Source organism: Chiloscyllium punctatum, unplaced genomic scaffold (genome assembly GCF_047496795.1).
Source record: "Chiloscyllium punctatum isolate Juve2018m unplaced genomic scaffold, sChiPun1.3 scaffold_129, whole genome shotgun sequence".
Lineage (NCBI taxonomy): Eukaryota > Metazoa > Chordata > Chondrichthyes > Orectolobiformes > Hemiscylliidae > Chiloscyllium > Chiloscyllium punctatum.
This window is the reverse complement of record NW_027309863.1, coordinates 491,813-502,177: the sequence shown is the minus strand read 5'-3', so window position 1 is coordinate 502,177 and position 10,365 is coordinate 491,813.

Genomic DNA, 10,365 nt, shown 5'->3' with positions numbered 1-10,365 from the left:
AACTCAGTGTTAATGAGTGCTAGGCCTTCCTCCGTCTCATTTGCGAATACACCATATGCGAGGATGTTCTGCGAGTGTGTACCCATTCCAATGCAGAGGGATGCCCCTTCGAGTTCGGCAATTGCTGCCTTTTAGGGCGAACACTGTTGTGTTGGTGGTCAGTATCGCGTTGTAGCAGCAATCCTTTCTCCCCGGGGGAGTGGTGGTACCCTTTCTCGCCACCTGCCCATATTATACCTGCCATCCTGATTGGATTAGATTACTTACAGTGTGGAAACAGGCTTTTCTGACCAACAAGTCCACACACACCAGCCGAAGTGCAAGCCACCCATACATTTACCTAAAAACTAACACTACGGGCAATTTAGCATGGCCCATTCACCCGACCTGCACATCTGGTGACTGTGGGAGGAAACTCACGCAGACACAGGGAGAATGTGCAAACCACACTCTGTCAGTCGCCTGAGGCGGGAATTAAACTGGGGTCACTGGCACTGTTAGGCAGCAATGCTAACCACTGTGCCCACCATGCCGCTCATGGTCTGACCATTGATAAAGGAACAAGCAATGTTTATGGTCGTATCATTTGTGTATGTTGCTGTACAAGAGTCATTGTTCAAGTACAGCATCAAGGTACACTGGGAGATACCCAAAAGGAGTCTCCCCCGATTGGCGCAAATACACGTTTCTCCCCTGCAATCTACTATCTGGAATGCTGTGGACGGTAGCGTGTCAGGTTTGGGGCTGTAGTTAGCCTGGAGTTCGGGTGGTGACACGAGATTTGCCCAAATTGCCCCCCCCCCCCCCCCCCACTATCACGGTCAGGCTAGTCGCCTCCCGTGGAAGCAGACAGCTGGCATTTCTCTTCAGGCTCTCAGTAATATGCTGGGCAGTCTACCTTTGGGCTGTGTGCAAACATATCCAACAAGTGTAGCCAACGTCTAATCTCTCGTTTTGTCTTATGACCAAAGCACATTCTCTGTTCCCTTCACATCTAGCAATGGCCCTTCGTAACTCCCAACCTACTGGTGTCGCATTTACGTCATTTATATACAGCGGGCAAATTCCCCATCTGCTTTAAATTCGCTTTCTCGCCACGGCCGAATCCCTTCAGGTTGGGATGTGTCATTAATGACCTTTGCCCGGCTTGGGGTTAGGTCCATGATCTGGTTTGATTGGTTGCCATGCCCCACTGCTCCTATTGTCTGTAGTACATTCTGCACTGCATCTCAGAGGGCGGGGGTGGGGCGACTGCACCACTATATTCACCTGTTTACAGATTTCGGAGAAGGATCTATCTATTCCACACCACGAGACTCCCTCATTGCTTTTCTGAGTCTTACTTTGATCATAGAATATCTATTTCCCATGTCAGGTGCCCCTTTTGCCGTGGTGGCTACTACTAAATGCCAGTCACCGGCGCGGTATGGATCCCTGCATAAATCTTAATTATCCAATTTATAGTCGTCCTTGTTACTGAACGGCGATGGGTCGCATGTAAAGATCCACTTCGTCCTATCAGTTAAGATTACCTTCAGCTGCTGCATCCCAGACACCCCTGCCCTGATGAATAGTCCTACCAGGGCGCTTGCCAACAGTGTGAACTGGGGCAGCCCCACATTTGCTTAAGTCTTCTCATAAATACTTGCTCTAAATTGGTTTTGGTGTTGTGCGATGTCTCCTCAGTCCCAGCTGCAAGTTTGTAAGGGCTGGCGTGTATCCACGTGGCTGTTCCGGCGACCTTAACAGCTATCTGTGGTGTAAGGCGTACTTGAAACGGTCCCAGCCACCTCTTCGCCTTCATGTTTTCCCTCCTGTAGTCTTTTGCCACGATTCAGGCTCCAGGTTATAGATCGTACATCTTCTCTTCTGCTTATTGGGGTAGTGCTGTCTTGACTTGATTCTGTAATTGGGACAGAAGTGTAGAGAGTTTCATGCAGTAACACGACACCTCATCCTCACAGTGGCCGGTTATCTGGCTTCCCTTACGTCTCGGGACAATTCCTGTGTTTGGCGGCCTACCAAAAAAAATTTCAAGCGGGCTAAGGTTAGCTCTCCCTCTCCTCCTAGATCTCATACACATGAGCACAATTGGAAGTGCCTTTGTCCATGCCATCCCTAGTTCCTCACAGCATTTTCTCAATATATTTTTTAGGTATAATTTTCTCTTTCCGCTGCCCTACCACTCGTTTGGTGGTAGGCACAGTGTTATCCCATGTTTATTCCCAAATACTTACTAATCTGCTGTAGGGCATTATGGACAAATGGTGTCCCACTGTCAGTACTAAGCCTAGAGTGTAGGTTTGCTCGTTGAGCTGTAGGTTTGATATCTAGACGTTTCATTACCTGGCATATGGAGGTTAGTGGTCTAGTGTAGGTTAAGTGGGCTTGGATCGGAGCAACATCGAGGGCCAAAGGGCCTGTACTGCCCTGTATTTTTCTATGTTCTATGTTCTAGGTAACATCATCAGTGACGAACGCCAAGTGAAGAGAAGCTGTTGTCTCCTGCTTTCCAGTTATATGTTTGTCCAGGATGGGGTTACTGGGGTTTGTGGTGATGCCACTTCCTGTTCGTTTTCTGAGGGGTTGATAGATGCTATCTAGATATATATTTTTTTTATGGGGTTGTGGTTGGAGTGCTAGGCCTCAAGGAATTCTCTGGCATGTCTTTGCTTTGCCTGTCCCAGGATAGATGTGTTGTCCCAGTCGAAATGGTGTTTAAATTTCATCCGTGTGAAGGGCTACGAGGGAGAGAGCGTCATGTCTTTTTGTGGCTAGCTGGTGTTCTGTTTCCTGGTGGCTAACTTTCTTCCTGTTTGTCCTACGTATTCTTTGTGGCAGTCCTTGCATGGAATTTTGTACATGACGTTGGTTTTGTCCATGGGCTGTACTGGGTCTTTTAAATTTGTTAGTTTTGTTTGAGACTGTTGGTGGGATTCCGAGGGGTCTTAATAGTCTGGCTGCTTCTTCTGAGACTTCATTGATGTATGAAAAGGTCGATAGGGTTTCTGACAGTGTTAGGTCTACTTGTCGTGGTTTGTTCCTGAGGAATCTGTGGACTGTATATTTTAATTATCCGTTCTTCTTGAATACGTTTTATAGGTGGTTCTCCTCTGTTTTCCGAAGTTCGTCTGTGCTAAATGTGTGGTGGTTCGTTGGAATAGTGTTCTGATACAGCTTCCTTTTTGCGTGTTGGGATGGTTGCTGGTGTAGTTAAGTATTTGGTCAGTGGTTGTCGGTTTGCTGTATATGCAGACACACCAGAGAATTCCGAGAGGCCTCACACTCCAATCACAACGCCATAAACAAACACATAGATCTATTTACCATCTGTCAACCCCTCAGAAAACGAATAGGAAATGATATCACCACAAACCCCAGGAAACCCATCCATAACAAACATATAAATAGAAAGCTGGAGACAACATCTTCACTTCACTTCACTTGGAGGTCGCCACTGATGATGTTACCTAGCCAGGTAATGAAACGTCTGGATAACAAACCTACAGCTCAGTGAGCAAACCTACACCCTAAACCTCAACCGGAGCTATAAACCTTCACAAACCTTGGGACTACTAAGCCTCTCAGGGATGCTCCATCTCGGAATTATTTCAGTTAGGAAAGCTTTGGTTATGGCACTGGCATTCTGTTTTGCCGTGGGGAACGCTTGCACCCATTTGGAAAACATATCTACGATTACCAGACAATACCTTTTTCCTTCGAGGGTGTTAGTTCGGTAAAATCCAGTTGTAAATGTTCAAATTGTTTTTGGGATTTCGGAAGTGCTACATGACTCATCTGTATTCTCCTCCCCACATTATTGTGGCACAGATAACACATCGTTCACAATATTTATGTAAGTAATGAGTAAATCCCTCAGTGTACCACTGTGCTGAAATGCTGTCATATCTCCCCTCTTTTGACACATGTTCCTTACCGTGTGTCAGTTTGGCATAGAATGGAAATAATGGTCGTGGTAGAAAAGGTTTAACATTGGGGCCACATCATACCCGTTACCTCAAACTGCACTCTGCTTTTTCCCACTCAAACGTGTCTTCAAGCCTGGATTCGACTGTGACTCCCGTACGTCTGCTGTTGGAGTAAGGATTTTTGTCATTCCCATGTCAAACTGATCATTTACCGGCTGCTGGGCTGCCGTCCTTCCCGCTGAGTCTGCCCTTGCATTTCCTTGAGAAACGGAATCGTTATTTTTCGTGGGGCTTCATATTTACACACAGCGATTGATTTAGGCAATAGGACCGCTTCCAAGAGGTCAGAAATCTAATCACTGTGTGCGATGGGCTTTCCGGTGAAGGTCAAGAAGTCCCTGTATTTCCATAGGGTTCCAACATCATGTGCAACTCCGAATGCGAATCTGCTATCGGTTAAATATTCGCTGTCATTCCCGAAGCCAATTTACATGACTCAGTCAATGCAACCAGCTCCGCTGCTTGCGCTGACAGTTGAGAAGGGAGTGATCCCACTTTGAATACCTCATGGGTAGTTATTACAGCATCCCAAATACAATTCTGGCCTATCTCCTTACTCCTGAATGCTGACCCATCCACAAAAAAACGCCATATTTGGATTCTGAAGTGGTGAATTCTGCAAGTCTTGTCGAGGCAGCACATTTCATTAATTACAGCGATACAATCATGTGGGTCTCCGTCTCCTTCTCTAGTGAGACGACCAGCAGCATTAAGGACGTTACATCGTTTTATTGCAATGTTAGCCTTCTCCAAGAACACAGTATTGTATCTGAGTCAACGTGCTGCCGACGTATGTGCTGTCTTTTGCTCGGAAAGCAGTAAGGATACTGCATGTGTGATCAGTTCGGTAAAGTCGCCATATCCGATTATATCGCAACCACAGCTCGCAGGCATTTACGCAATCCTGCCGCTACGAGGTCAAGCTTAGCCGAAAAATAAGCTGCCAGCCTGGATTTTCCCCCATGATCCCACAACAACACAGATGTCATGCAGCTATGTTTTTCATCTACCATTTGACAGAAGGCTTGTTTGGATTCGGAATCCCCAGTGTAGGTGTACTTTGAAACGTCTTTTTCAATTCAACTCGGCCGCTGTGATCCATTGCAACGGACCTTGGTTCTGCTCCCCTTTTCCATGGGCCTTGTCACTTCAGGGCACCTCAAGATTTGTGTAATGTGGGATAAACGTTCTTCAGTAGGAGCGTATGCCCAAAAAGGATAGCAATTGTTTCCTCATGTGAGGCCTTGGAATTTGCTGAATTACTTCCACTCTATCTTGACCAATGGTCTTCCCTTGTTCAGATATTAAGTGACCGAAGAACTTCACCTGTTGTTGCATAAATCGAAGCTTTGCGAGACTGGCTTTGTGCCCTTCCCTCGTGCAATGCAAGGGAATCCTTCTCACATTGTTCCTCTTTTGGTGCTACTATTCAGCAATCGTCTACAGATTGCAGAAGAGCAGACCCAGGGGTTAAAACAAGAGTGTTCAGACTCCTGCGTAGAGCCTCATTATATATGGTGGGTGACTCACAGTAACACTAACAAAGTCGTGTGAACTCATAAGATTTCCCTTTGAATGAAAAAGCGAACCAGAATTGACTATCTGGATGCACCATTCCACTAAAGAATGTATTTGCTAAATCCACAGCAGAGAACCATTTACTGTCCGGTGGAAATTGAGCTAATACAGTATAGGGTTTGGGAACATTTGATGCGCGCGGGACAACACTGTTATTGACTGCCTGCAGGTCTTGAACAAACCTCCATTCCTCCGGTTCACTTGGAATTTTTGCCTTTTTGATCAGAAAAATGGGAGTTCTCACCGGTGAGTTTACACAGGGGATTATCTCTCTAGCCTTTGGGAAGGACTGAAAGACTGGAGTAACTACATCTATGGCCTCGGGTTTTAACGGGTATTGTGCTCTGCAAGGACGATACTCCGACTTCGTGGTTACTCGTATTGGTTCACAATCTCGTATATGCCCCACATCATGTTTGCCTTTTACCCATAATTCAGTAGGGACCGTTATTAATCTTGGGTCTGAGAAGTTTATCTTAGGGAAACGCCGGGCCAGCCTTATAGGCTCTTCGGGACTAGAGGGGGTTATCCTCGACTGTTCCATTGCCTGAGTTAGACAAATTAGTTTCTTCCTATATGTCGACACATCTGCATTGAACCACATACCCACATGGTCCCAGAACACCCAACATTTTGTTCTTTATGCCTTTTGGACCCATGGCCCCAAATCTTGCCACCAGTCACTGGACACCTTCGCCAGTGACACGCGAGGAGCATAGCCTTCCACATCAAAAATATCGAGTTTACTTGCCGTCACAGGTACTTTACATAAGTTCACACTGACTGCACATCTGCCATCCCTTCAATAAAATTCGCACAATAACAACTGACCTGGTTTAACCAATCTCCTGAATCAATACTTCTCTTATGGTTCCTCAGGGCTATCGTGGTGTATGTGTGCTGTGCAGTGCAGCATATTCCCGCAAAGAAAATCGGTGTTAATAGGATTAACATGGTTACCTGCTTCCAGGGCGTGTGAATTGCTCACTGAACTCATTGCTCTCTGGCTTTTTAGCCACTCATAGACATACACCAGGGGTGGTGGGTTGTATTTTACAGTTTACACTTGTGAATCTTCCCTTTGAATTACCTGCAAGCCCGTCGGAGTACTGAGCAAATACAACCCCAGTCTCACTATGAGATCCTAAACCATGAAATGTAAAGGACAGAATTCCGCTAACAAAATTGAGAATTAAAATGGATACACATTACTGATTTCACACAATATGGGTGCGGCAAAACTCTCTCGTATCACGATGCCTGATGCCTCCATTGAGTTCAGGAACATTCCACTCATCTTTATTGGTGTCAACTCTCTGAACTGTCTTGATTTGAGGAGTGAATATGCTGGCCATGTATCTACCAAAAAGGTAACTGGTGTACCTTCCACATATAAAATAGAGGTAGGCATCGACATATACGCATCATTGTTATATTGAACATATTGTCCACACTTCGCAATCTCAATGTTCAATATAGAGTTGGGACACATCTCAGTGCCCGTTAGGTTAGTAGAAGTGATTAGCATTGGGGATTCTTCGTTGCCAAGTATAAAGGAAAGAGGTTAACCTGTACCTTGTGGCCTGCCCACCTCAACCTCAGTCGTCCCCTGTCAGTCACCATGCTGTCCAGCCTCCAGGACCGATTGAGGCTGTCTGTGCGGGCACTGTCTTGACCAGTGGTCCATTGCTCCGCAAACAAAGCACCAGCCAGATATATCTCTGCAAGCGCACTTTCGCGATCCCTTCCTCTTTTGTGAACTCCACCTGTGCCTCTCTCTTTTCCCGCAGTCCCTCATTCCAATGGCTGAACGACCATTTGCATCATAATAAGCTGAGGTTCATGTGATTGCTGTTCCATCTTTAATTTCTGGTTATGGTTCTCTTGAGCCAGTAGTATTTCAGCATGTATCACATATTGTTCTATCTAATTCAACTTTCCCGTGTCCCAGGTAATACACGTATATTATTACCTATTTTGTTGTTTTGTACTTCATTCCATTGATGAAGCTGCTCCTCATGGTGTGCCTCATACGGTGTGATCTCTGCCGTCGTTATGTCCTTGGGGGGTATCAGTCCACAATAGACGTTATCGACTTTTGTGAGGCGCTTAATTTACTGGGACATTGTCTCGACTTCTTTAGGGATTCTTGCTTCAATTGATTATCGGTACGATATGCTATTGGTGATTCAGCAGACCCTGAGGCGGCGACCGTTGACTTGGAATCTTCGTGAAGTGGATCTCGTAGGGGGGCTGTAGCTCTTCGAGGGCACCCATTAAGGTCAGGATCTGATCCAGTCTTAAGACACTGTCCAGCTTCATTAGGTTGTTTTCCGTGTGTGTGTGCATGTGCACTGGTGTTTGTACGTGTACTTGATCTATCTTTATTTCGAGATTTTCTTTCCCTGAAATGAGGCTCAGCCTTCAACATGTGATAAGCACTCCAATTCACAGGTTCTATTTTACCCTTCCGTTTCTCCTTCTCTCTCTCCTCCAACGGTGACCTCAGCATTTGCAACTGAATATTACTGAAACTTCCTTCCTCCAGAAAAACACATTCCTTGATTTACATTTTTAACTGCTTTACAGAAACTGAGCCATAATTATTTAGCATATATTGTATTTTTTCTTGACCATTCCGAGTTGTCTGTCGACCCTCTTTTTGTTCGCTCTTGCTGGAGCCGATTTTCATGGATATTGGAAAAGTGTTCATCTCTCTCTGTCTGTTTCTCTGTCTGTCTATCTGTCTATCTCTCTCTCTCTCACGATACCATAATCTTCTCTTTGCCAATATAACTTGCTTTTACCTCCGGAGGTCCCCTCTCAATGGGCGCGACCGCCTCATTGCCTTGATTTTCACAAACCAAGAACCCACATAACCAGTACAACTTTGGCAACTCCAACGCTGCCCATGGTGGCTCCAAGTCTCAAACCACCTTTAATCTTGCTGTCTCTTAAACTCTCTAGAGACGGCAATCCTTTCACTTGAGTTTTACTCGCATACCGCACGAGAGTTCACTGGTCCCTCTTCCTGGTTCGTCTATTCTCTTCGAACGAGTCTCTATGTCGGATTACTTTAGCCACAACTCTTATCCTGACCCTATTCGATTCGGAACGCGACTCTGGGGCGATCCACCTATCCCCAGAACTCTCACTCAAAGGGGCCAATTCAGTGCTCGAGATGAAGTGAAAGACCTTCAAGCCAGTGGCGCGTACACCTCCTGGGAATCTTCAAAATCTTACCCAGTCGCATGGTCCCAGGCGAGCCCCCGAGTTTACTGACGTGGAATTTCAATCGACTGGATGCAAATTCTACCAAGAGCAAAGAAAAAGTTGATTTTTGAAATTTGCAGAATGGACCCGACGCATTTGCAAGACGCCTCATAAAATGGACGCCTGACGGTTTTCACATATTCCCTTTATACTATATATCGCCTTGCCTTATCACACCTCAAGCCAGGAACCTGGATCAGTCGAGTTCCTTTCCACACATGGAGTTGCTTTTTTCTAATTCATTGACTGCTGATATAATAGATTATTGGCCTTGAGAATCAGCTGAAAATTAGGTTGAACTTTACTTTTTTTCTGTCTTTTTGCAAAGTTAGGTCCATACTTCTTTGTTTCAACCACGCTTTCACAGATTTCACCAAAACTGATAATTTTCCATTACAAGGGATCAGGCTGACAGTGACTCAATAAGTGTGAACGGAGTCAGGATGATAGTGACACAATGAGAGTGAGGTGTCAGCTTGGTAGTGATGCAGACTGTGTGAGTGGATCAGGCCGATAGTTACGCCGTGAGGGGTTCAGAGGGATTGTGATGCAGTAAATCTGAGGGATCAGACCAATAGTGACGCAGTAAGTGTGAGGTGGTCAGGGTGATAGTGAAGCACTTCGTGTGAGGTGTCAGTGTGACAGTGACGCAGTAAGAGTGAGTGTTCAGGCTGATAGTGACGCAGTAAGTTTGAGGGGTCAGTCTGATAGTGAAGCAGTAAGTGTTTGGGGTCAGTCTGATAGTGAAGCAGTAAGTGTGAGGGGGTCAGGCTGATAGAGACGCAGCAAGTGTGTTGGGGTCAGGCTGATAGTGATGCAGTAAGTGTCGGTGAGTCACAGTGATCCTAATGCAGGAAGAGAGAGGGGACAGGGTGATACTGACGCAGTAAGTGTGAGGGGGTCAGCGTGATGGTGACAGAGTAAGTGTAAGTGTTCAGGCTGATATTGATGCAGTATGTTGGGGGCGTCAGTCTAATGCTGGACAGTAAGTGTTAAGTGACAGGGTGATAGTGATGCAGGAAATGTGAGGAGTCAGACTGATAGACATGGTGAAATTGTGAGGGGTCAGGCTGATAGTAATGTGAGAAGTGTGCGAGTGTCAGGCTGATAGTGACGCAGTAAGTGTTTTGAGGGCAGAGTGATAGGAATGCAATAAGAGTGAGCGGCTCTGGATGATAGTGACAGCTCAGTATGAGGGGGAGGATGGTAGTGATCCAGTGAGTGTGAGGTGTCAGGATGACAGTGAAGCAGACTGTGTGAATGTGTCATTGTGATGGTGACATGGCAAGTGTGATGGGGTCAGGGTGACAGTGACGCAGATGCTTTCAGGGGGTCAGGTTGTAGTGATGCAGTAATTGTGAGGGGTCAGGGTGATAGTGACGCAGTGAGTGTGAGATGTCAGTGTGATAGTGACGCAGAACATTTGAGGGGCCAGGCTTATAGTGACGCAGTATGGGCAAGGATCAGGGTGACAGTGATGTAGATGCACTCACAGGGCCAGGTTGTAGTAAAGCTGTAAGTGTGA